Below are 26,465 nucleotides of genomic sequence, written 5' to 3' on the forward strand. Positions count from 1 at the left end.
CAAAACACATTTCTGGAGTCAGAACTGCAGGACGTGGATGGTGTGAAGTGTGTCTATATGGAAGATTGATGATGTCAGTCGTTTCAGAAGCAGAGCACATTACTACCATTTTATGAAAGATTACGAAGACAAAAATGTTTTTTTGGAATCACGTTCACTGATGAAAGTAAGTAAATACGGTGAGTGTTGATATGATGTTGACTTTAAGGGAGCGAGTGTATGGAGTTATATGTGCCACAATTCTGCGCACAAAACATTTTCTGCACACGCAAGATGACATTTTGAGTGTACAAAAATTATTTTGCATGCACAAGATGATATTTTGAGCACACAAAATATCTTCTGCACACGCAAGATATTTTGAGCGCACAAAAAATTCTGCACATGTAAGATGAAATTTTGAGCGCACAAAAAAATGACTTCTGTTACAATGAGGGAGGTCACAAGAGCAGGATCTAAACGCAGCTTAGTTTAATAATAATAAAACAAAATACAAAGCAAGATAACACTGAAACAAGGCAAGACAGGAAACCAAGAAGCGAAACAAAAGGTAAACAAACAGGACTAGAACCAGAGCATGAACTGGATAAAAAAAATTAACAACCAACAAATGGGAACAGACATCAGGGCAATATATACACAAGGGATAATTAGGTAAATGAAACACAGGTGAAAACAATAGGGAACAGCTGGTAGCGATCAGGGCAGGGAATCATGGGAAATGTAGTCCAGGGGGAAAAAGATGACAGAGGCTAAACACAGGGCAAACAACAGAGAATCGTAACATCTGCACACACAAGATGAAATTCTGAGCGCACAAAAAAAAATTCTGCACGCGAAAGATGAAATTTTGAGTGCACAAAAAGTTATTTTGCATGCGCAAGATGATATTTTGAGTGCAAAAAAATGTTCCGTCATGCGCAAGATGATATTTTAAGCACCAAAATTTATTTTGCACGCGCTTGAACTCAGCTTTGTAAAGCAATGTATCTTCTTGCAAAGAAAAATTCATTTTGAGCAAACAAAAATCAATTTTGTGCATGAATAAAGTTTATTTGAATTTGCTCAGAATTCTTACATTTTGCTTCTCCTATCCACTCTGCATGCAAAATACCTTTTTACGTGCTCAAAATATCATCTTGCACACGCAGAACATTTTTTATGCGCTCAAAAAATAATTTTGTGCGCGCAGAATTGTGGCACAAATAAAACTCCATAACTGTTGAGCAGGATTCAGACATGTGATCACACAGGCTGAGGCCGCAGTGGAGGAACATGTCATCGTAGCTGTGCGGGTACAGGAAGAGCAGACCTGTGAACCACGCCCATAAAGACACGCCGTTCTCCACCATCGGCACCACGTGACTGTCGCTCAGACACCTGATGGAAGACACAAGTCACAAATGAACATTCACATCTGAAACTCAGCAAAAAGAAGATACAACTTCTGTTCCAAAACCTAATGAGCTGCCAATCTAGACAACATTGACAGACGTGCTCCTGACGTCTGTTCCAAACGGCAGTCAGCAACATAATGCTGCCTTCTAAGATACCTTGTTTGAATTAAATTCTATGACAGCATCATAATGTATTCTTTGCAGAGCCGGAAATGACAGAATGTATTGTGACAAGCTCCGTAAACAAGAAATAGAAATGCTGATTGTATATATGTTAATATCTCATTAAATAGTGAAATTAATACAAAATAGTCCCATCTAATTGAATATGGACTACTGTGCTGTGTGATTATATGCTTTATTATTATACTACATTATGTTATCGCATAGTAACGTTTACGTCAAATTCAAGTGACATCAATTGTGAGTTGAGGGCCTATGTAGTGTTCCAAGTTAGTCGTTCAGGGGCAGTTCACGCAGGAGGCGTTGTGGGGTCTATCTGTGCTTTTTTAAAAAAAATTTTTTTATAGTTGGGTTAATCAATGGCGTCAATTTTTAGAGGGTTTAAAGGCAGAAATGTGAAGCTTATAATTTTATAAAAGCACTTACATTAATTCTACTGTTAAACTTGTGTATTATTTCAGCTGTAAAGTTGTTTAAATCATCATTTTCAGTCATTTAAGGGTCTTAGTGTCACGTTCATGGACAGATGATCCCGGTCGCACACCAGAAATAGATCAAAATGACTTTTATTAACAAAAACACAAAAGCTGGGTACAAAAACAACAGAAACAAAGACTAAAGCCAACCTGGCTGGGAAAACAAAAACCCAAGAGAGAGAAAACACTAACAAAAACAACTGAATAAACAAATCAAACAGAAAGCACTGGAACCAAATCTGGGGGAATGACCAGAAAACAGTGCCAAGTTAACCGACATGACACAGAAGAAACAATGAACCGAAGAAGATTAGACCAACACAAGGAGAATATAAAGGGGAGGAAATGAGGAGGGTAACGAGGGGAAACAGGTGAAAGCAACAGACATAACAAGAACAGAACAAGGACTAAAGGAGGAGGTGGAGACAGGGAACAAGGAGGCGGAGACAAACACAAAGCCATGTGCAGGCAAACATAAGAGAAAACAAAAAACAACAAAAAAAGACTAAAGTGTCAGAATCCTGCCACACAGAAAGAAAACAAGACAAAAGCTGCAGGACCCTGACATTTAGTGTTTGTTGACATTACATCATCATGGTAATGAAGTTGTAATATTGTCTATATCTTTCCACAGATGCAGTTAGTAAGTGATTATATCACAGTAAAATCATGTTAACACACATATTGTTTATGTCTTGTGTCTGTACTTTTGAAACAGTGAGTATTTTAATGTTTACAGATTATTGACCCCATTGACTTCCATTGTAAGTGTCTCACTGGAACACACATTTGTGCTTTTATTAAAGAAAAGGAGGAACGAGTCGAAATTAATTTATGTGGTGATCAACATTATGACACAAATGCTGCTGATTGAGATTAACTTGTATTGAACCCAGAATATTCCTTTAATATTTAATATCCTTTTTCTTATCAAGGAAATACATTTTGTTTCAAGGATATTTATATATGTTTTTGAAAAAAAAAAGACAAAAATACTGATTAAGAAAATTATTTTTTAGTGTAGGAAACCCCACGGGCAGAATGACTACGCCCGTCGGGTACGACTCCAGGAAACTGCTGTTGCGGTACAGGGACATGGATGTGCTGGTGCCCCTTCCTAAAGCAACCGCACCCATTTCCTGCATTTTGACACAAACAACAGAGAGTTTGAGTCATGATTAGTTGTAACCAGGTGTGATGAAACATTTACAGTGTCATTTTTTGCTGAAAAGGAAAACACAACACAAAGTGACAAAACCACAGCCAATCAGAGCATGTGTTTCATACAGGTGTGTGGCGCATGATAGCATTGCTTATTATTAGCTTCTATGATTATATCAGGAGCATTGTAGTTTTGTTGTTTTGCTCACTTGCAGTGTAGACACAGTTTAATAGACTTAAAGTCATGTGAATGTTTGGCAGGTACTCACGACAGGTACGGTCTGACCGCTTGATGGACAGGGGCGGGAATTACAGTTACAAGTTACAGTAGATCACCCTCTGTGTAATCCGTCAAAATGACAAAATCGGTCAATGACGGAAACTATTTGGTTAACGTGACCTCAGGTCCTGGCTGAGGTTGCACACGGTGCTCCCACAGCTGAACTGCACCAACCATAGGTTAGAGGTGGGGTTGGCATTGACTGGGGGTAACAGACACGCGAATGACCCGGGCATATTTTCACACATAAGTGGAGCCACACACAGACTCTGAGTGGCAGAGCATTCGTCGATGTCAACACAGCCCAGCTCGACTGACCAGCAGTATCCATGGCTACAGCAGGGTGACCCCGCCCCGCTGCAGGCGGTGATGTTGAAGCAGGTTTACCTGTTACCAGTGAAACCCTTTGAGCAGGAGCAGTTAAAGGACGTTGCGGTGGAAGCCATCTGACCAGGTCTGAGCACTGGGACGCAGGACAAGCGCTCATGACACACATAACAGTGAGTCACATCCACATCTGACAGACAGAAAGGACATAAAGGTTTTTTAAACAGAAAACAGAGTTTTAATGTATAGCTAGCCTCAATATTTTTGTCCCTGTTTTATGTTATGTGCCGTCACTTTGGCCAAGCTGTTCAAAGAGAGATTTGAATCACAACCTGGTTTAAATCTGAAATGTAATCTTAAACACCTAGTAAAATAAAGGTTTTATAATAACAGAAAGAAAAATATAAAAGTGGGTCCAAAAGTCAAATTTGAGTGAAAAGTTTAAATGAAAAAATTAAATAAATAAAAAAAAATAACCTGAATTTGTGAATGTCTTAGTCTACAAGGAAGGAAATCTGTCTGTACAACGGGGTTCTTAAAATATTTATTCATTTTAAATGAAATGGACTCCACTGTATATAATAATAATGAGATTACTATATATTAAAATTGGCCATACATGTTATAGTAATGATAGATTATACCAGATGAATTACTCAATTAGTCCAACAAAGAAAATCGTTTTTTGACTACAGTTTGTTACAACATTTTAGAAAACTAATATTTCCAGAATAAATACATAACATTATGAGATTAAAGTAGTAATATTTTGAGAATACAGTCAACATTACAAGAATAAAGTTGTAGTTTTATGTGATTAAAGTTGAGAGATTAAACGTATAATATTGCGTGAGACAATGATTATCACAATAGGATTGGACCGCAAAGGCTGCAGCTTCATTATTGCAAGAAATGGATGTGGACTTTAGTATATACTTTAGAATAAGATTTACCAACAAAGAAATCCTTGGTCTAGTGTAGGAAATTACATTTATTCTGGAGTAAGAATATGGCAGGCCGCGATAAAGGATATGACATTTGTGATGTCAATAAATCTACTGGAAAAAGTCTGAATCTTAACCGTGATACCAGACAGAAATTCAGGAAATTGCCTTGTTCATTCTGAAATGGGAACTTGACTCCAGAAGTATGGTTTCATCAACATCTGCTCGCTTTACTGTTCTCTACCACAGTACATCGGTGTTTCTTTCCATATGACTTTATTCTCATAATATTACGACTTTATTCCCGTAAAGCTACAACTTAAGTAAGTCTCAAAAAATGACTACTTTAACCTAAATGCATCCCTAACTCAACATCAAATGAGAATTCAAATCATGAATTTCTTTCTTTACCTGAGACATCTGTAATGATTGCTGTTATCACAAACAGCTCCAAATTCAGCAGATTGTTCTTCATCTTAAATTAGTTGGTAACTAGATCTTCTGTCATCCAATCTGCAAAAATGAACAGAAACGTTTAAATAACAATCTGACTCTCTGAAACAATCATGATCCAGACAAATACATGACATCAAACAACAAAAATCACATTTAAAGTTCATGATCCCAACAAATCGTTTCATAAACATCTTCATCAGTGCTGCTGTAACTGATTAGAAGAACCGAAGTGACTCACCTGTTCGTTGGTTTGTCCTGGAACTCTGAGAACACATTTATACCCTCTCCACGAGGACAGCTGAACACCACAAACTGTGCGCACGATATCTGTGATTGAAGGATTTGAATAGTAATTCAACTTAAATTTCAATAATCCTAGATATCAAAGGAGTTAAAGATTCATAGTTACCTTGAGTCAATATACTGACAAAAGTCATTCTCTAGTTGTAATGCCACTTTCCAACCTCTCAGTCGAATTGTGTAGCTTTCCCTCTTTTCATGCATGTAACAGGCAAACCTTTATGTACAGGGTTCCTGATATTAGATGATTTTTGATGGACTTAAGTTCTCCATAAGCACACGCTCTGACCTTCTGACCCTTTCATGCATGTCTGATATAGTCATGAACAGGGTCAGAGTTCAGGTGTGGTAGATTTTTATTCATGTAATCAATAGGTTTTCAGTTCTATAGCGTTGAGCTCAGGTCATAGTTGGTTCACTGAGTGGACAGACATCATCAGACACCTTTGGCCAGGTGTGAATCTTTTGTACATTAAATTCATTTACTTACACTGACACAAGTCACTAATTCCATTACACTTTTGCATGTTTCCTGAATGAAACTGTTGCTTCACTTTGAAGAAAAATATAGAAATTACAATAAAACTTTGACAAATAGAATACACTGAATTATATGTTTAATATGGATTCATTATTTCCCTGTTGAGTGTATTTATCCAGTTTCTGTCTTCTTGGGACAATAGTTCAGTTAAAGGTGTGTCTTTGTTTGGACATTTGCTGCTATATTGAGACTCAAACTCAAGCAAAGGGGTTTAACAGAATAAAATGATAAATGGTTTTAACTCGAAGGATAAATGCATTGAAATGCCCTCAATGTTCCTGCTATACAAAGTACTCAATATATTTTACATTTGCTCAATGACAGGTAAGATAGTTTTCTGTTTCAAGACCTGCCACCTTTGTGAATGTCTTTAATTTTTTTTTCAAATACAAGTTGTATAAAAATCTATATGCTAAACAATTTCTAATAATAATAATAATAATAATAATAAAAAACCGTAGGGTACAACGGGGCTAAAGGCTCCTTGAGGTAAAAGGCTCTTTTGATTTTATTTTCTCCCAAAATACTAAATAGCATCAAAAACTTTCACAGTACATTCCTAAACACCTGTTTGTCACTATACACTGGAATATTTTCCTGATCCATGAGATCGTTGCATGTAATGTCTAGAGGTTGATTTTGAGGCAATTTGACCTAATATGTAATAATTTTTTTAAATATTGCAAATTTATGTAGCTAATGAATATCCTGAAATTATCCACAAAAAAAAAAAATTTTTTTTTTTTTTCTTCAGTGGGGCGAATAGATTTGTTATGAAGAATGTTCAAAGTGTGCTCACATTGACTGATTTAATCACAATGGAGATTCATTTGTTTATAGAATACTTTAAATGAAAAGTCAAATGTGATTGAAATGATGCCCCCTTTTCTGAAGTGGTTATTTTGAATGAATAAGAGTATCTTAAATTGTTACTAAAAGCATCTTGCTGTCTCAAAAGCATTTGCATAAGTTGACAAAATGTGCCCTATAACTATTGCCCTGCTATCAACACTATATCAATATAACCCCTCTGGGGGCCTTTTACCCCAAGTGAGAAAGCCTTTTACCCCAGGTGTGGGCTCCCTCGCCACCTTTAAAAAAATGCATTTTATTCTAAACAACCTTCAGTTATTACTTCTTTTCATGTAAATGATATTGCTCCTTCAATATTTAATACAAATAAATGTATTTCTTGAATCTTGATACACATTCTGACCAGAAAAAGCTAATTTTCCTTAAAGTGTGCCTTTAGCCCCGTTATACCCTTCTACCAAACAGTACTCTCAGATCTGAGTAAAAACTATTTTTTAACTCTACAATGTAATGTGGAATAAGATGGGCTTTCTGATTAACACAAGAGTTTAAGGATGACCGCACACACCACCATCTTCATCCCTCTCAGTGAATCTGCAGTCAATACAGAATGATACACTGTATATGAAGAATGCATTAGCATCCCTATGATTATACAATTATGACCGTGAGTTTGCCCACAGTATGATCTACTGAAATTTAAACAGAAAACATAAACCATTCAAATAAGAGTCTTATTTTAAATATTTCTGAATTAGAGGTTGGGTAAAAATGAGTTTGTAGTTGTTTTGCAGTTTAAGTGTAGTTGTGTAATGTACAGTATGACTCGCCAATGTTAAAAAAAGTTATTAACACCATTACAGTAAAATCCTTAAACACCCACATGCTGTAATTGTGCATGTTGACTCTCAAAGTGAGTCAGTATTATATTGTTCAGTGAATACCCACCAAAGATTGGACACTGAAAACAGTCACTCATTGTTATTTATTTTGTTTGTACAGATTTAAGATTAAATAATTCCACAATAATGATCCTTCACAGAGAATTAATGACCCCTTGTTACAAAACCCACTGAATGTTGAACAGTATAAGACTAAATGTCTAAGGCAATGCAATACATACATTGAAAATAGTATAAAATATGAACAACATGTGAATTTCCATCATTATTTAAAATGTGTCCACTGAAGAAAACTTTACGCCACAAGATATTTGAGCAACCCAAAGAGCTGGTTTCACAGAAGAACTTTGGTCACTTTCATTTCAGTCCAGTTTTACCACTGATTCATGTACGGTGCACATCTTAACTGAGATTGTTTGTTTGTTTAGACAAATGAAAGTTATAAACATCAGATAGTACTGCACTGTACCGGCAAAGAACAAATAGGATTTTGCCCTCACAATAGGGTCAAGGGTCAATTGAGAGCGTATTGATTGCAACATTAAATGATTAAAGAATCAGTCCAATTTTTAGAAACTGTCTATTTTGTCCTACTCAGAAAAATGTACAATGGAGGACTTCAAAATGCATAATGCCCTAACCGTTTAAATCAACAGAGCTATCTGGCTCCTGAATCCTGAATGCAGCATAGAGGTCTTGATTCTCAGGAAAATTTGCATCAAACGTGTACAAGATTATCTTCTCTGGGCTCAACCTATAGAAGGACAGAGCACCAGCCTCCAGGTCGAGGAATACACCGAGTTTTCCAATGGACTCAACAGGAAGTGATACAGTATTTCTGTTATGATGAGCCACACATTTATTTTTTGAGCAACATAAACTCCATGATATCTCATTGTGTCCCAGGAGTACCCGGTCACTCTGCCCCTTCCTCTCCATACCCTTGCACGCCACGCCCACATACACATCTGTACCAATCACATCAACCGTAAAGAAGCAGCGTCCTATGAAAGGCTGACTACACAGGATCTGGTTACACTTGTCAAATCTCTCATCATGACCCGGATGTTGTTGTTTCTCCTTCTTACGTGTGGCTTTAGTGTCATCATTGGTCAGGTAGAGGTTTTCATTGGCTGTCAGTGGGTCAAAAGCGAGCTGGACAGCATCTAATTCCAAAACATTTGAGAGCATTTATTGGAATACTTCTACTCAAAATATAGAGTCTATTAAAAATTAGAAAAATTGTGAAACAGAATCACTCAGTCTATGGACCTCAACTGATTGTAGTACAAATAAACATCTATCTGAAAGATCTCACTTCTGGTGAGTCAGTACTGTGGTTGAATTAACTCTAAAAGAGACACTCCCACCATCAGCATTAAGCGAAAAAATAATTGAAATTCACGATGCAGAAGATAGATGCAAGAAGATGATTGATTTATCTCTTGAAGTACAGTATGGCTGCACAATATGGAAAAAAAACGTGATGCGCAATAAGTTGTTGGATAATGTGAGATGGGATTCAATAGTCCTACGACGCCTTCGGAGTGCGCAGAAATTTACAACCCCCACCAACCAAATATTGTAAAGTTTATTGGAAAATCCCAGAGATCACAATCATAGTTCCCTATCTGTCACTCACACGATATTGTGTCGATGTAGTGACACTAGGGGTCACACTTGGGAGCCCGAGACACCTCTGGTCTTTGATAAAAGGCCATGAAAATTGGCAAGAGGTATTTGCATGCCACTCCCCCGGACATACGGGTATAAAAGGAGCTAGTATGCAACCACTCATTCAGATTTTCTCTTCGGAGCCGAACGGTCATGCTCATTGAGCTGAATTTCTACTGTTCATTCACCCCTGTATTCCTTTAAGTGGTGTCTGTTCGCTAAGTGGTGTTCTTCCCAACGGGAAGACCCCCAGAGATCTGTTTCTCACCCACACCTATCATATCACTTCTGAAGACATGGATTAAACCACTGGAGTTGTCTGGATTACTTTTGTGCTGCCTTTATGTGCTTTTTGGAGCTTCAAAGTTCTGGTCACCATTCACTTGTAAGGACCTACAGAGCTGAAATATTCTTCTAAAAATCTTCATTTGTGTTCTGCGGAAGAAAGTAAATCATGAGAGAATTTTCACTTTTGGTTGAACTATCCCTTAAATTTTACTAATTATATGTGATTAGTTTTTCATCATTTGTCACATTTTAACTTTTTTTTTAATCCATGCATACCATCAATAAATATGACACTATATTGCATACATTACATTTTGCTACATGTGTATTATTTACATGCATAATTTGTACAATGCATAAGTATTTACATTGATTTGTTGAAAAGGTGCTAAAAACTGGTACTGTCTCTTTAAGACAACTGGCTGTTCTGTAAATAGCATCTGCAAATGAGCGCAAATTAATGAGACTAGAATGACTTCTTTACTGCGCTCGTGCTATGTGTTATTAGAATGAATGTATATTTGTTTTTGATCAACAACTGACAGTAAAGGACAGAAAGGATATTAAAAGAGACATAATTCAATGACAAATGGATTGTGTGGATCTCGTCTTTGGACACATTACACAGAACGAGCCAAACCAAACTTTTACTCTCAACATGCAGTGAAAGGATCTCACTGCTGAACTTCATCACTATACTACTCAATCTCTGCTGAACTTCATCATCACTATACTACTCAATCACTGCTGAACTTCTTCATCACTATACTACTCAATCACTGCTGAACTTCATCATCACTATACTACTCAATCACTGCTAAACTTCATCACTATACTACTCAATCACTGCTGAACTTCTTCATCACTATACTACTCAATCACTGCTGAACTACTACATCACTATACTACTCAATCACTGCTGAACTACTACATCACTATACTACTCAATCACTGCTGAACTTCTTCATCACTATACTACTCAATCACTGCTGAACTTCATCACTATACTACACAATCACTGCTGAACTTCTACACAATACTACTCAATCACTGCTGAACTTCATCACTATACTACTCAATCTCTGCTGAACTTCTTCATCACTGTACTACTCAATCACTGCTGAACTTCATCACTATACTACTCAATCTCTGCTGAACTTCATCACTGTACTACTCAATCACTGCTGAACTTCATCACTATACTACTCAATCTCTGCTGAACTTCTTCATCACTATACTACTCAATCACTGCTGAACTTCATCACTATACTACTCAATCTCTGCTGAACTTCTTCATCACTATACTACTCAATCACTGCTGAACTTCATCATCACTATACTACTCAATCACTGCTAAACTTCATCACTATACTACTCAATCACTGCTGAACTTCTTCATCACTATACTACTCAATCACTGTTGAACTACTACATCACTATACTACTCAATCACTGCTGAACTACTACATCACTATACTACTAAATCACTGCTGAACTTCTACATCACTATACTACTCAATCACTGCTGAACTTCATCACTATACTACTCAATCTCTGCTGAACTTCTTCATCACTATACTACTCAATCACTGCTGAACTTCATCACTATACTACTCAATCACTGCTGAACTTCATCATCACTATACTACTCAATCACTGCTGAACTTCATCACTATACTACTCAATCTCTGCTGAACTTCTTCATCACTATACTACTCAATCACTGCTGAACTACTACATCACTATACTACTCAATCACTGCTGAACTTCTTCATCACTATACTACTCAATCACTGCTGAACTTCATCACTATACTACTCAATCACTGCTGAACTTCATCACTATACTACTCAATCTCTGCTGAACTTCTTCATCACTGTACTACTCAATCACTGCTGAACTTCATCACTATACTACTCAATCTCTGCTGAACTTCATCACTGTACTACTCAATCACTGCTGAACTTCTTCATCACTATACTACTCAATCACTGCTGAACTTCATCACTATACTACTCAATCTCTGCTGAACTTCTTCATCACTATACTACTCAATCACTGCTGAACTTCATCACTATACTACTCAATCTCTGCTGAACTTCTTCATCACTATACTACTCAATCACTGCTGAACTTCATCATCACTATACTACTCAATCACTGCTAAACTTCATCACTATACTACTCAATCACTGCTGAACTTCTTCATCACTATACTACTCAATCACTGCTGAACTACTACATCACTATACTACTCAATCACTGCTGAACTACTACATCACTATACTACTAAATCACTGCTGAACTTCTACATCACTATACTACTCAATCACTGCTGAACTTCATCACTATACTACTCAATCTCTGCTGAACTTCTTCATCACTATACTACTCAATCACTGCTGAACTTCATCACTATACTACTCAATCACTGCTGAACTTCATCATCACTATACTACTCAATCACTGCTGAACTTCATCACTATACTACTCAATCTCTGCTGAACTTCTTCATCACTATACTACTCAATCACTACTGAACTTCATCATCACTATACTACTCAATCACTGCTAAACTTCATCACTATACTACTCAATCACTGCTGAACTTCTTCATCACTATACTACTCAATCACTGCTGAACTACTACATCACTATACTACTCAATCACTGCTGAACTACTACATCACTATACTACTAAATCACTGCTGAACTTCTACATCACTATACTACTCAATCACTGCTGAACTTCATCACTATACTACTCAATCACTGCTGAACTTCATCACTATACTACACAATCACTGCTGAACTTCTACACAATACTACTCAATCACTGCTGAACTTCATCACTATACTACTCAATCTCTGCTGAACTTCTTCATCACTGTACTACTCAATCACTGCTGAACTTCATCATCACTATACTACTCAATCACTGCTGAACTTCATCACTATACTACTCAATCTCTGCTGAACTTCATCATCACTATACTACTCAATCACTGCTGAACTTCATCATCACTATACTACTCAATCACTGCTAAACTTCATCACTATACTACTCAATCTCTGCTGAACTTCATCATCACTATACTACTCAATCACTGCTAAACTTCATCACTATACTACTCAATCTCTGCTGAACTTCTTCATCACTATACTACTCAATCACTGCTGAACTACTACATCACTATACTACTCAATCACTGCTGAACTACTACATCACTATACTACTAAATCACTGCTGAACTTCTACATCACTATACTACTCAATCACTGCTGAACTTCTTCATCACTATACTACTCAATCACTGCTGAACTTCATCACTATACTACACAATCACTGCTGAACTTCTACACAATACTACTCAATCACTGCTGAACTTCATCACTATACTACTCAATCTCTGCTGAACTTCTTCATCACTGTACTACTCAATCACTGCTGAACTTCTTCATCACTATACTACTCAATCACTGCTGAACTTCATCACTATACTACTCAATCTCTGCTGAACTTCTTCATCACTATACTACTCAATCACTGCTGAACTTCATCACTATACTACTCAATCACTGCTGAACTTCATCATCACTATACTACTCAATCACTGCTGAACTTCATCACTATACTACTCAATCACTGCTGAACTACATCACTATACTACTCAATCTCTGCTGAACTTCTACATCACTATATTACTCAATCACTGCTGAACTTCATCATCACTATACTACTCAATCACTGCTAAACTTCATCACTATACTACTCAATCACTGCTGAACTTCTTCATCACTATACTACTCAATCACTGCTGAACTACTACATCACTATACTACTCAATCACTGCTGAACTACTACATCACTATACTACTAAATCACTGCTGAACTTCTACATCACTATACTACTCAATCACTGCTGAACTTCATCACTATACTACTCAATCTCTGCTGAACTTCTTCATCACTATACTACTCAATCACTGCTGAACTTCATCACTATACTACTCAATCACTGCTGAACTTCATCATCACTATACTACTCAATCACTGCTGAACTTCATCACTATACTACTCAATCTCTGCTGAACTTCTTCATCACTATACTACTCAATCACTGCTGAACTTCATCATCACTATACTACTCAATCACTGCTAAACTTCATCACTATACTACTCAATCACTGCTGAACTTCTTCATCACTATACTACTCAATCACTGCTGAACTACTACATCACTATACTACTCAATCACTGCTGAACTACTACATCACTATACTACTAAATCACTGCTGAACTTCTACATCACTATACTACTCAATCACTGCTGAACTTCTTCATCACTATACTACTCAATCACTGCTGAACTTCATCACTATACTACACAATCACTGCTGAACTTCTACACAATACTACTCAATCACTGCTGAACTTCATCACTATACTACTCAATCTCTGCTGAACTTCTTCATCACTGTACTACTCAATCACTGCTGAACTTCATCATCACTATACTACTCAATCACTGCTGAACTTCATCACTATACTACTCAATCTCTGCTGAACTTCATCATCACTATACTACTCAATCACTGCTGAACTTCATCATCACTATACTACTCAATCACTGCTAAACTTCATCACTATACTACTCAATCTCTGCTGAACTTCATCATCACTATACTACTCAATCACTGCTAAACTTCATCACTATACTACTCAATCTCTGCTGAACTTCTTCATCACTATACTACTCAATCACTGCTGAACTACTACATCACTATACTACTCAATCACTGCTGAACTACTACATCACTATACTACTAAATCACTGCTGAACTTCTACATCACTATACTACTCAATCACTGCTGAACTTCTTCATCACTATACTACTCAATCACTGCTGAACTTCATCACTATACTACACAATCACTGCTGAACTTCTACACAATACTACTCAATCACTGCTGAACTTCATCACTATACTACTCAATCTCTGCTGAACTTCTTCATCACTGTACTACTCAATCACTGCTGAACTTCTTCATCACTATACTACTCAATCACTGCTGAACTTCATCACTATACTACTCAATCTCTGCTGAACTTCTTCATCACTATACTACTCAATCACTGCTGAACTTCATCACTATACTACTCAATCACTGCTGAACTTCATCATCACTATACTACTCAATCACTGCTGAACTTCATCACTATACTACTCAATCACTGCTGAACTACATCACTATACTACTCAATCTCTGCTGAACTTCTACATCACTATATTACTCAATCACTGCTGAACTTCTTCATCACTATACTACTCAATCACTGCTGAACTTCTTCATCACTATACTACTCAATCACTGCTGAACTTCTTCATCACTATACTACTCAATCACTGCTGAACTTCATCACTATACTACTCAATCACTGCTGAACTTCTACATCACTATACTACTCAATCACTGCTGAACTTCTACATCAATATACTACTCAATCACTGCTGAACTTCTTCATCACTATACTACTCAATCACTACTGACCTTTTTCATCACTATTATACTCAATAACTGCTGAACTTCTTCACTATATTACTCAATCACTGCTGAATATCATCACTATACTACTCAATCACTGCTGAACTTCTTCATCACTATACTACTCAATCACTGCTGAACTTCTTCATCACTATACTACTCAATCACTGCTGAACTTCATCACTATACTACTCAATCACTGCTGAACTTCATCATCACTATACTACTCAATCACTGCTGAACTTCATCATCACTATACTACTCAATCACTGCTGAACTTCTACATCACTATACTACTCAATCACTGCTGAACTTCATCACTATACTACTCAATCACTGCTGAACTTCATCATCACTATACTACTCAATCACTGCTGAACTTCATCATCACTATACTACTCAATCACTGCTGAACTTCATCACTATACTACTCAAGCTCTGCTGAACTTCTTCATCACTATACTACTCAATCACTGCTGAACTTCATCATCACTATACTACTCAATCACTGCTAAACTTCATCACTATACTACTCAATCACTGCTGAACTTCTTCATCACTATACTACTCAATCACTGCTGAACTACTACATCACTATACTACTCAATCACTGCTGAACTACTACATCACTATACTACTAAATCACTGCTGAACTTCTACATCACTATACTACTCAATCACTGCTGAACTTCTTCATCACTATACTACTCAATCACTGCTGAACTTCATCACTATACTACACAATCACTGCTGAACTTCTACACAATACTACTCAATCACTGCTGAACTTCATCACTATACTACTCAATCTCTGCTGAACTTCTTCATCACTGTACTACTCAATCACTGCTGAACTTCATCATCACTATACTACTCAATCACTGCTGAACTTCATCACTATACTACTCAATCTCTGCTGAACTTCATCATCACTATACTACTCAATCACTGCTGAACTTCATCATCACTATACTACTCAATCACTGCTAAACTTCATCACTATACTACTCAATCTCTGCTGAACTTCTTCATCACTATACTACTCAATCACTGCTGAACTACTACATCACTATACTACTCAATCACTGCTGAACTACTACATCACTATACTACTAAATCACTGCTGAACTTCTACATCACTATACTACTCAATCACTGCTGAACTTCTTCATCACTATACTACTCAATCACTGCTGAACTTCATCACTATACTACACAATCACTGCTGAACTTCTACACAATACTACTCAATCACTGCTGAACTTCATCACTATACTACTCAATCTCTGCTGAACTTCTTCATCACTGTACTACTCAATCACTGCTGAACTTCTTCATCACTATACTACTCAATCACTGCTGAACTTCATCACTATACTACTCAATCTCTGCTGAACTTCTTCATCACTATACTACTCAATCACTGCTGAACTTCATCACTATACTACTCAATCACTGCTGAACTTCATCATCACTATACTACTCAATCACTGCTGAACTTCATCACTATACTACTCAATCACTGCTGAACTACATCACTATACTACTCAATCTCTGCTGAACTTCTACATCACTATATTACTCAATCACTGCTGAACTTCTTCATCACTATACTACTCAATCACTGCTGAACTTCTTCATCACTATACTACTCAATCACTGCTGAACTTCTTCATCACTATACTACTCAATCACTGCTGAACTTCATCACTATACTACTCAATCACTGCTGAACTTCTACATCACTATACTACTCAATCACTGCTGAACTTCTACATCAATATACTACTCAATCACTGCTGAACTTCTTCATCACTATACTACTCAATCACTACTGACCTTTTTCATCACTATTATACTCAATAACTGCTGAACTTCTTCACTATATTACTCAATCACTGCTGAATATCATCACTATACTACTCAATCACTGCTGAACTTCTTCATCACTATACTACTCAATCACTGCTGAACTTCTTCATCACTATACTACTCAATCACTGCTGAACTTCTTCATCACTATACTACTCAATCACTGCTGAACTTCATCACTATACTACTCAATCACTGCTGAACTTCATCATCACTATACTACTCAATCACTGCTGAACTTCATCATCACTATACTACTCAATCACTGCTGAACTTCTACATCACTATACTACTCAATCACTGCTGAACTTCTTCATCACTATACTACTCAATCACTACTGACCTTTTTCATCACTATTATACTCAATAACTGCTGAACTTCTTCACTATATTACTCAATCACTGCTGAATATCATCACTATACTACTCAATCACTGCTGAACTTCTTCATCACTATACTACTCAATCACTGCTGAACTTCTTCATCACTATACTACTCAATCACTGCTGAACTTCTTCATCACTATACTACTCAATCACTGCTGAACTTCATCACTATACTACTCAATCACTGCTGAACTTCATCATCACTATACTACTCAATCACTGCTGAACTTCATCATCACTATACTACTCAATCACTGCTGAACTTCTACATCACTATACTACTCAATCACTGCTGAACTTCTTCATCACTATACTACTCAATCACTGCTGAACTTCTTCATCACTATACTACTCAATCACTGCTGAACTTCATCACTATACTACTCAATCTCTGCTGAACTTCTACATCACTATACTACTCAATCACTGCTGAACTACATCACTATACTACTCAATCTCTGCTGAACTTCTACATCACTATACTACTCAATCACTGCTGAACTTCTACATCACTATACTACTCAATAACTGCTGAATTTCTTCACTATACTACTCAATCTCTGCTGAACTTCTACATCACTATACTACTCAATCACTGCTGAACTTCATCACTATACTACTCAATAACTGCTGAATTTCTTCACTATACTACTCAATCTCTGCTGAACTTCTTCATCACTATACTACTCAATCACTGCTGAACTTCTTCATCACTATACTACTCAATCACTGCTGAACTACATCACTATACTACTCAATCTCTGCTGAACTTCTACATCACTATACTACTCAATCACTGCTGAACTTCATCACTATACTACTCAATCACTGCTGAACTTCATCATCACTATACTACTCAATCACTGCTGAACTTCATCATCACTATACTACTCAATCACTGCTGAATTTCTTCACTATACTACTCAATCCCTGCTGAACTTCTACACCACTATACTACTCAATCACTGCTGAACTTCATCATCACTATACTACTCAATCACTGCTGAACTTCATCATCACTATACTACTCAATCACTGCTAAACTTCTACATCACTATACTACTCAATCACTGCTGAACTTCATCACTATACTACTCAATAACTGCTGAATTTCTTCACTATACTACTCAATCACTGCTGAGGGAAATCTCAAGATTTACCAGCCAGTGGAGAATCACAAATTTTTAGTCACAAAGCATGAAATTTGGTTGCAGATGCGAGTGATTTTCTCACACTGTAGTAGAGGGTTGCACATAGAGTAAAAAAAAACAACACATCTTGGGATTTAAGAATCGATATTGAGATCAATCAAATGAAGATTGCGATGCATTGGAAAATCTATATTTTTACCCATTCCTACAATATACTTTAAAAAACAAAAACAAAACAAAAACACAAGATGCAAGCTACAGTACCTCACAGAGGGAAGAAGAATTTCCGGTCCAACATTCCAATGTTATTATAACGCAGGTCCAGCTCTCTCAGACACGAAAGATTTGATCGTAAAGTGGACACCAACTGTTAAAATCCCTTTTCTTTAATTTGACAGCCTGAAAGTCTATAAAGCAAAAACAGATTTATATTTTTTGATTTCGTTAATTTCATTTTTATATTATTGTAAACATTTGCTTAGATTTATATTTTTCACAGCTTCTTTCCAAGTACACTTTTCACAACTGAACATCTAAATCTGTTCTGCCAAATTTGACAATTGTGATCATTTTCTTCTTTTTACCCATCTACTTGGACCACAGATTTTGCAATTATATTAGTTGGTAAATAATTTCTCTTCAAGTCTCCACCTGAGAATTTCAAGATGACATTTCTTATGCTGCAGTCCATCACACAGAATTTCAGATCCTGGATCATCTAGATCATTGTCGCTGAGGTCCAGGTCTCTGAGGTTTGTATTTGGTCCTGAAAGCACATCTTTGATGACCTCCATGTCCTGAGTTTGGAGGTTGCTGTGGCTGAGGTTCAGTGTCTGGATTTGGCAGTTGGGATCACGGAACGCCTTGGAAAGCTCCTCCAGCGCAGACAAACTCAGACCATTGTGACTCAGATCAAGATGAGTCAAGTGAGAGTTTTCTGACTTCAGGTACATGGTCAGTATATCACAGTGATTCTTAGTGATGTCACTGCCTTTAAGCCTATCAAGATTGCATTTAAACTCTGTTACATACACGTTTGACCTGGAATCTTATATATGATACATTATGAAGATTTTTGTAATACTTACAGAGCTTTTTGAAGCATGTGATGGCTGGGGAAAATAGCTGAAACCCTTCTAAAGTCATGTTGTATTTCCGGAGATCAAACTCATCATGGTCCATGTCTGACCTAACAAACTGGTAAGCCAGAATCATGCACTGAAACCGTGTGAGTGGCTTTTTGGATCGTGAGCATTCAAGCTCTTGCATCTCTTTAAAAAAACACATCTTCCTGAGCTCCACAAGACAACAAACAAGACTGATGCATCTCTCAGGGGACAGATCTTTCATACTCAAAAATTGAATGTACTTTTTCACCTTTTTGTGACCATCTAAACAACTGCCTTGAGATTGAAGTAGAAGTTCTAAAAGTATACTTCTGCTGAGTCACAAGACAGTCCAAAGAGAAAACAGCTAAAAAGATCCAAGTGCCCATTTTTGCTTTGCAAAGCCACATCAATCACACCTTTGAGAAAATTAGACAAAAGCCTCTGCCCCTTTCTTACTTTCATTAATTTCAGGGAGTCTAGCTTTTCTGACAGAAATTCGTGAAAGGCAAACAGGGCTGCAAAAAATTCCTGTACACTGAGATGGACGAAACTGAACAGTTTGGTCTGGAAATACCCAAATTCGTACTTTGAGACACAGGTAATAACACCAGGATATTCAGAAGCTTCAACAACAGTGATCTCATACTCCTCCAAGTCTTTTTCATTGAAGACGACATTCTGTGCTTTCAGCTGCCAATACGCCAGCATTGCCAATTTCAAAATAAGGTTTTTGTGATTCTTAAGAACTTCTGGGAATGCCAGCTCATTCCCTCCATATTTCCTGTGGCTTAATCTTGTTTGACTGAGCAGATAGTGCATGTACATTCCCGTTAGACTTGACGGCATGTTCATAGTCATATCGTTATTTTGTCCTTCAATTATGTTTCCGAGAACCACAGATGAAATCCAACAAAAGAGAGGTATATGGCACGATATTCACAGGCTCCTATGAGACTTTATGTGAGAGATGACCTCTTGGGTTTGTTTTGGACCCTCAAATCACCTCTTGAAGTATTTCTCCTTCTGCTCATTATTGAATCCTCTGATCTGTGTAATATATCCCTGTTTGAAGATCTCACTTGGTAGCTGTCCAGCTGCTACAGGTCGGCTGGTGATCCACAGGTGTGCAGAGGGCAGCAGTTTACCTCTGAGAAGGTTTTTTAGAAGGATATCCACGGTGGCTTTTTGAGTCACATCTGACAGAAAGGTGTTTTGAAAGTTCAAAGGGTTTTTGTACTCATCAAGACCATCGAAGATGAAGAGAACTTTCCTATCAAAGATCCATTCAGAAATCTCTGTTGCCTCTTTAAACTCAGGGTTAAAATCACAAACCAGCTCAAAAAGACTTCTGTCATCCATAAGCAAGTTCAGGTCTAGGAATGGGAACAGGAGCACAAAGTCTATATCTTTATTAGCTTCCCCGCTTGCCCAGTCCAGGACAAACTTCTGCACTGTGACCGTTTTCCCGATTCCAGCAATTCCTTTCGTTAAAACAGTCTTCACTGTTGTACTCTCATCAGTGGTTGGCTGAAGGATTTTATTGTAGTTTATAACCGGCCATTTTGAGGTGTTTAAATCTCATGATCTCATGCTCTTTATTGATGGGGTCTGAATTATCACTGATGATAAACAGCTCTGTGTAGATCTTGTTTATAGAGACTGACGTTTGTTCGCTTCCCTCTAAAATCCTCTCAGAATCTTTCAGCATTCTTGACTTCATTTTTTTCTTTATGCTCTGAAGAATGTCTAGGACAAAGTTGGACAGTCATTATTATCATGAGCTTATAGCTGGATATGGAAAAACAAAAGATCACTTAAGAGTCAGTGGCGCCTGCAGCTGTACAGCCGAACACACTGTGCATACCATTAGCGCTTCTACTGACCAGAGAAACATTTTCTCTCAGAATATTTCAGCAATAATGACATGTGTCCAGTATTTCTGCTGGCTGTATAAAATAACTAGCGATGTCCGATTCTCCAATGAATCATTCGTATGAGTCGGTTCTTTTCAGTGAATTGTCCAAACGAGCTTGCAAAACGGTCTGAATCAAGAAGTTAAAAAGTACTTTAACTGTTAAAAATGCGTCTCGAGACACCTGCGTTCTGCTCTATTCTTTGCGCTGTCATGCTTTTTTTAGCTTGAGAGCATGTTTGTTCTGAATGATTACTGTCTTTCAGAAATGCTTTAGCCAACAGTTACATGAATGCTAGACATACTCAAGAAAATAAAAAAATAGCTTTTCTCAAAGTCACTAGAATTGAACACTTTGGTGTTGTTAAAAAAACACAACCTTTGTACAGGACGCAAATTTGGTCATCAGCAAAGTGCTCGAGCACTGATTTTTCTAACCACGCATCTTTAAACACGCAGAATGAGCCTGGAATTATTTGCACTAATTAGTGTGTCCACAAGGTGACAACACTCACATTTGAGCTGTTGCTGTCACGAAGATGCACTAGAAGATGTTGTAATTGCCGGTAAACTACAGGAGAAACATCAACAGTGGATGTGCACGTGAGGAGGTCAGGAGATACCTGCAATTGTATAACTCGAGTCTGAAGGACTACAAAGACATCTTTGAGTAATCGAGTAACTTGTTCGATGTTAAAATACTTTCTACTCTCCCAGCGTATTCTGCAGAGAAAACTTTAAGTCAGCAATTTGTTGGTTGGTATCCTTGAAACCTGTAAACACTGTGTCTCTTTGGCCTTATTTGAACGGGATTGGTTTTCCATTGGTATTTTCATGGTTACTATGGTAAATTATTTTAAAGGCTAACTGATAGTTAAACTTTACCCTTAAAACTAATCAGAGCTATCAGTATTTATTTCACTGATTACATTTGCAGTAATTAAGTTATTAAATATTAACATAACCAGTCATTTTTTTTTTTTTTTTTTTGTGAAATTTAACTACATTACATTCACAATCAACATATCAGAGAATACAAAAACTACCATGTCTGTTCTGGCTCTTACCGTCTCTGTTTATTGAGGTTGTGTGTGGCACCTGCTGCAGGAAAAACAAAAACTGTAAAATAACTCATCTCCACAAAAATTACATTATTATCATAAGGTTTTATTTTTATTATCAGACAGTCACCATATGTTGGTGCATGTGAACACCCCCAGTAATGATATTTCCAAGTATGTTTGGAGCCAATATTGCACCACCATCCTTCTGGTCAATACCGGCATTATACTGACTCAGGTTCACAATCAACGGTTGTCCAAGTGATACAGCATTATTATTATTAGAGTCATTCTATGAAACGGGTGCCATTTGTGTCCGCAACATTTGATGAGATGCATAAGCACAAAAAATTTCCCAAAGTGTGTTTCCAAAGCTTAAAGTTATTAATTCAAGTGTTCTTGTTAACATGATTTATGATAAAAAATACTATTCTTAAAGAGTAACATACTATTTTAAATCATTTTTCTTTAGTACATAGCCAATTTCACATGCCCATGTTGACCAACATGACATTTGCATCTAAAATATCACCAAATAAGTTATATATTTTTTTCAAACATTTATTATTTTCAGGATTATATGTGTGTCCCTGTTTACATAAAATATATTTATTCAAAATAAACCTTATTTTTTTGTAAATATTTTATGATTTGTGTGCGTCCTTCAGTTTGACTTACCACCCCATCACACACTAACTTGTTTTATCTATAAATAATGTACTGTTGCTTTAAATGACATCACAAAGCGGAAGTGACATCATTTGAGCCTTGTAGCCACCAAGAGCAAAAGCAGGCAAGTACTGACATTCTTTTACATTGTTTATTTGTTGCTTTTTCATGTTAGGCAGGGTCCGTCAAGCTCAAACCAACCACCCCGTCATGCAAAATAGATATGGAAAACTGTTTTTTATAAAAAAAAAAAATTACATTATTAATGCAAAGAAAATTATATTTCAGATTGAATGCATTTAAGCTAGGTGAGGAACTTGACCACATGTGAGATCTGCGACCATTTTGGCATGACATTTACCACCCCGTCACATGTTTTATTGTGACGTGGTGGTAAGGGATGTGATGGGGTGGTTCTGCTTCCCGTTTGAATGTGAGGATGTGTGAAATCAAGGATTCTAATATAGGCTAATCTATTTATTTTCCGTTAACTTAACCCTCTTTGGTTCTCTCACTCACTCACTCTCGGTGTTTAATGAAGAATGTTACATTTTATAACATTTGCAGATAGATCTGTCTCCATCATGGCTCCATTAAGCGCTGCTGAGAGACAACGGCAATGCCGTGCACGTCGGGATGCTGATCCTGAGAGTAGGCAAAAATATCTAGAGAGTGAGCATCAGAGATGGAGACGGGATGTAGTGCAAGGAAAACAGAAGAAGATTAGTGATTAACTGAGCGAGGAAAGCGTCAGCTGCGTAAAAAGTGAAGGAAGCAGAACAAGAAGAGAAAAGAGAAAGCAGAGGCTAGGAAGCACAGTCTGGACACCTTTCCTCTGAGTCCAGATCCTGTCCAACAGTCAAAGCAGCAGTTAGGATCTTCAAGGTCAGGGTAGTGTGCAGTTAGGATTATAAATAAATGGACACATGTAAAGAATAAGAAGCAGGCCTATCATTGATGAGTAATTGTTTTTACATATGGTGTACATGACTTAAACCCCTAAATTACCAGTAGATTTTTGTTTTGTTTCAGGCAACATAAAGAAGGAAAGCGAATTTATACACACAGGGATACGCTACGCAAAGAAATTGAAAAACTAAAGAAATCTCTAGAGAAGGAAAGAAAATGCGCTGACAAATACAGAAAAAGATATAAGCGCTTAAATAAGAATGACTCTCCTCGTTCAAAAATAAATGAATTAACTAAGACAGGCAGAGTAAGCTCCAAAATCAGAAAAACACTACTCTATCATGAAGCCTTGATTGAAGACATAAAGAATAAGTACTGTAAAGCAAGAAAAGAAAAAGAAAAACAACTAATAGCAAAGGTAACAGCAGGGAGGATTGTGAGGACAGGCTATAAGGATTTGCCGAAAATGCCCTCGGATTTTCAAAGAAGCGTCGCAGTGTTCAGAGTGAAGACCTCTGTTCCACCAACAGAAATCCCACAAACAGGTTCATTGCTGCTTTCAAGTCCAAAGTCAAAAACTTCTTCACCCGAGAAGACAACAGTCGGATAACGACTGGACAAAAACAAACAATTACCAGAAACAAGGTGAAGAAGCAGAAAAGGTTTCTGGTTGACACAATGAAAAATCTTCACAAAATATTTCTCACTGAAAACACAAACAACATATCATACTCCCTTTTCTGTAAGCTTCACTCATTTTGGGTTGTACATCCCACTCTCTCTGAACGGAACACATGTGCAAGATCCATGAATATCTCAGATTTGTCATTGAGAAGCTGCATAATTTGAGGCTCACAGATACTTCAGATCTCAAGAGTTTGACTAAAATGATAACCTGTGACACCTCCAGGAAAATGCATGTATGATGAGTGCGAGGAATGCAAAGACAAGGCTGTTCAGCTCTCCAGATTTGATGGCTCAGCAAAGGCTGCATTCACTCAATGGGCCACAGCAGAGAAAACAAGGGAAGATGCGAGGGAGGGTCCTACCACTGTTAAGATCACAGTGAAGAAAACAATGGAGGACACACAAGACAATCTTATGGAGTTATTCCACACTCTTCTTCATAAATTCAAAAGACACACATTCAACATAAATCAACAGTACTCCTACTGCAGAGAGTTGAAAAAGAACCTGTCAAAAATGGAGGCAGTGATCCACATTGACTTCTCTGAAAATTACACATGCAAATACAGCTCAGAGATTCAAGCTGTCCACTTTGGCTCCTCGCACCAACAAGCTACTCTGCACACTGGTGTTTTGTACATAGATGGTGAAAAGAGCCCATCTGTTTTAGCACAGTGTCACCCTCCAAACACAAAAGCCCCCCAGCTATATGGGAACACATGAATCCGGTGCTGAATTATCTACAAGCCACATACCCACATGTATCTGTTCTACACTTTCTGAATGATGGACCATGTACCCAATACAAACAGAAAGGGAATTTCTTCCTTTTCAGCACAGAGCTCGCAAGACGAGGTCTGAAAGGTGGAACATAGAACTTTTTTGAGGCAAGCCATGGCAAGGGGGCGCCTGATGGTGTTGGGGGAACCTTGAAAAGAACAGCGGACAAGCTGGTGACTAATGGCCACGACATACCCGATGCCCATGAGCTATATAAGGCCCTCACAGAAACATCTACAACTGTTAAGTTGTTTTATGTAGCATCTGAAACAGTGGAGCAGACAATGGAAAAGATGCCAGGCCAGATTCCACCAGTGCCATCCACAATGAAAACCCACCAAGTGGTCACATTCACTCCAGGAGAAATCCTTTACCGGGAAGTTAGTTGCATGTGCTCCACGCAAAAGCAGCTGAGATGTCAGTGCTTCACCACACAGCATTTCATTTTTAACAAGACTGCCCAAAAGGTGCCAACAGAAGCAATTGCTTGAGAAAGTGGAGATCTCATTGGGAAGTGGTGCGTGCTTAAATACGACAATGACCTTTATCCTGGGATCCAGATGAAACACATGCCCTTGTAAAATGTATGCACCGTGCTGGTGCCAACAGGTTCTTCTGGCCTCCAAGAGATGACTTCC

At 37.4% G+C, this 26,465-nt stretch overlaps 1 pseudogene; it reads right to left on the minus strand.

The window, feature by feature from the left end:
• Positions 1-7,904: 7,904 nt before the first annotated feature.
• Positions 7,905-25,202, minus strand: LOC127428043 (NACHT, LRR and PYD domains-containing protein 3-like; annotated as a pseudogene).
• Between the last annotated feature and the right edge of the window lie 1,263 nt (positions 25,203-26,465).

Source organism: Myxocyprinus asiaticus, chromosome 37 (assembly GCF_019703515.2).
Source record: "Myxocyprinus asiaticus isolate MX2 ecotype Aquarium Trade chromosome 37, UBuf_Myxa_2, whole genome shotgun sequence".
NCBI classification, from domain to species: domain Eukaryota; kingdom Metazoa; phylum Chordata; class Actinopteri; order Cypriniformes; family Catostomidae; genus Myxocyprinus; species Myxocyprinus asiaticus.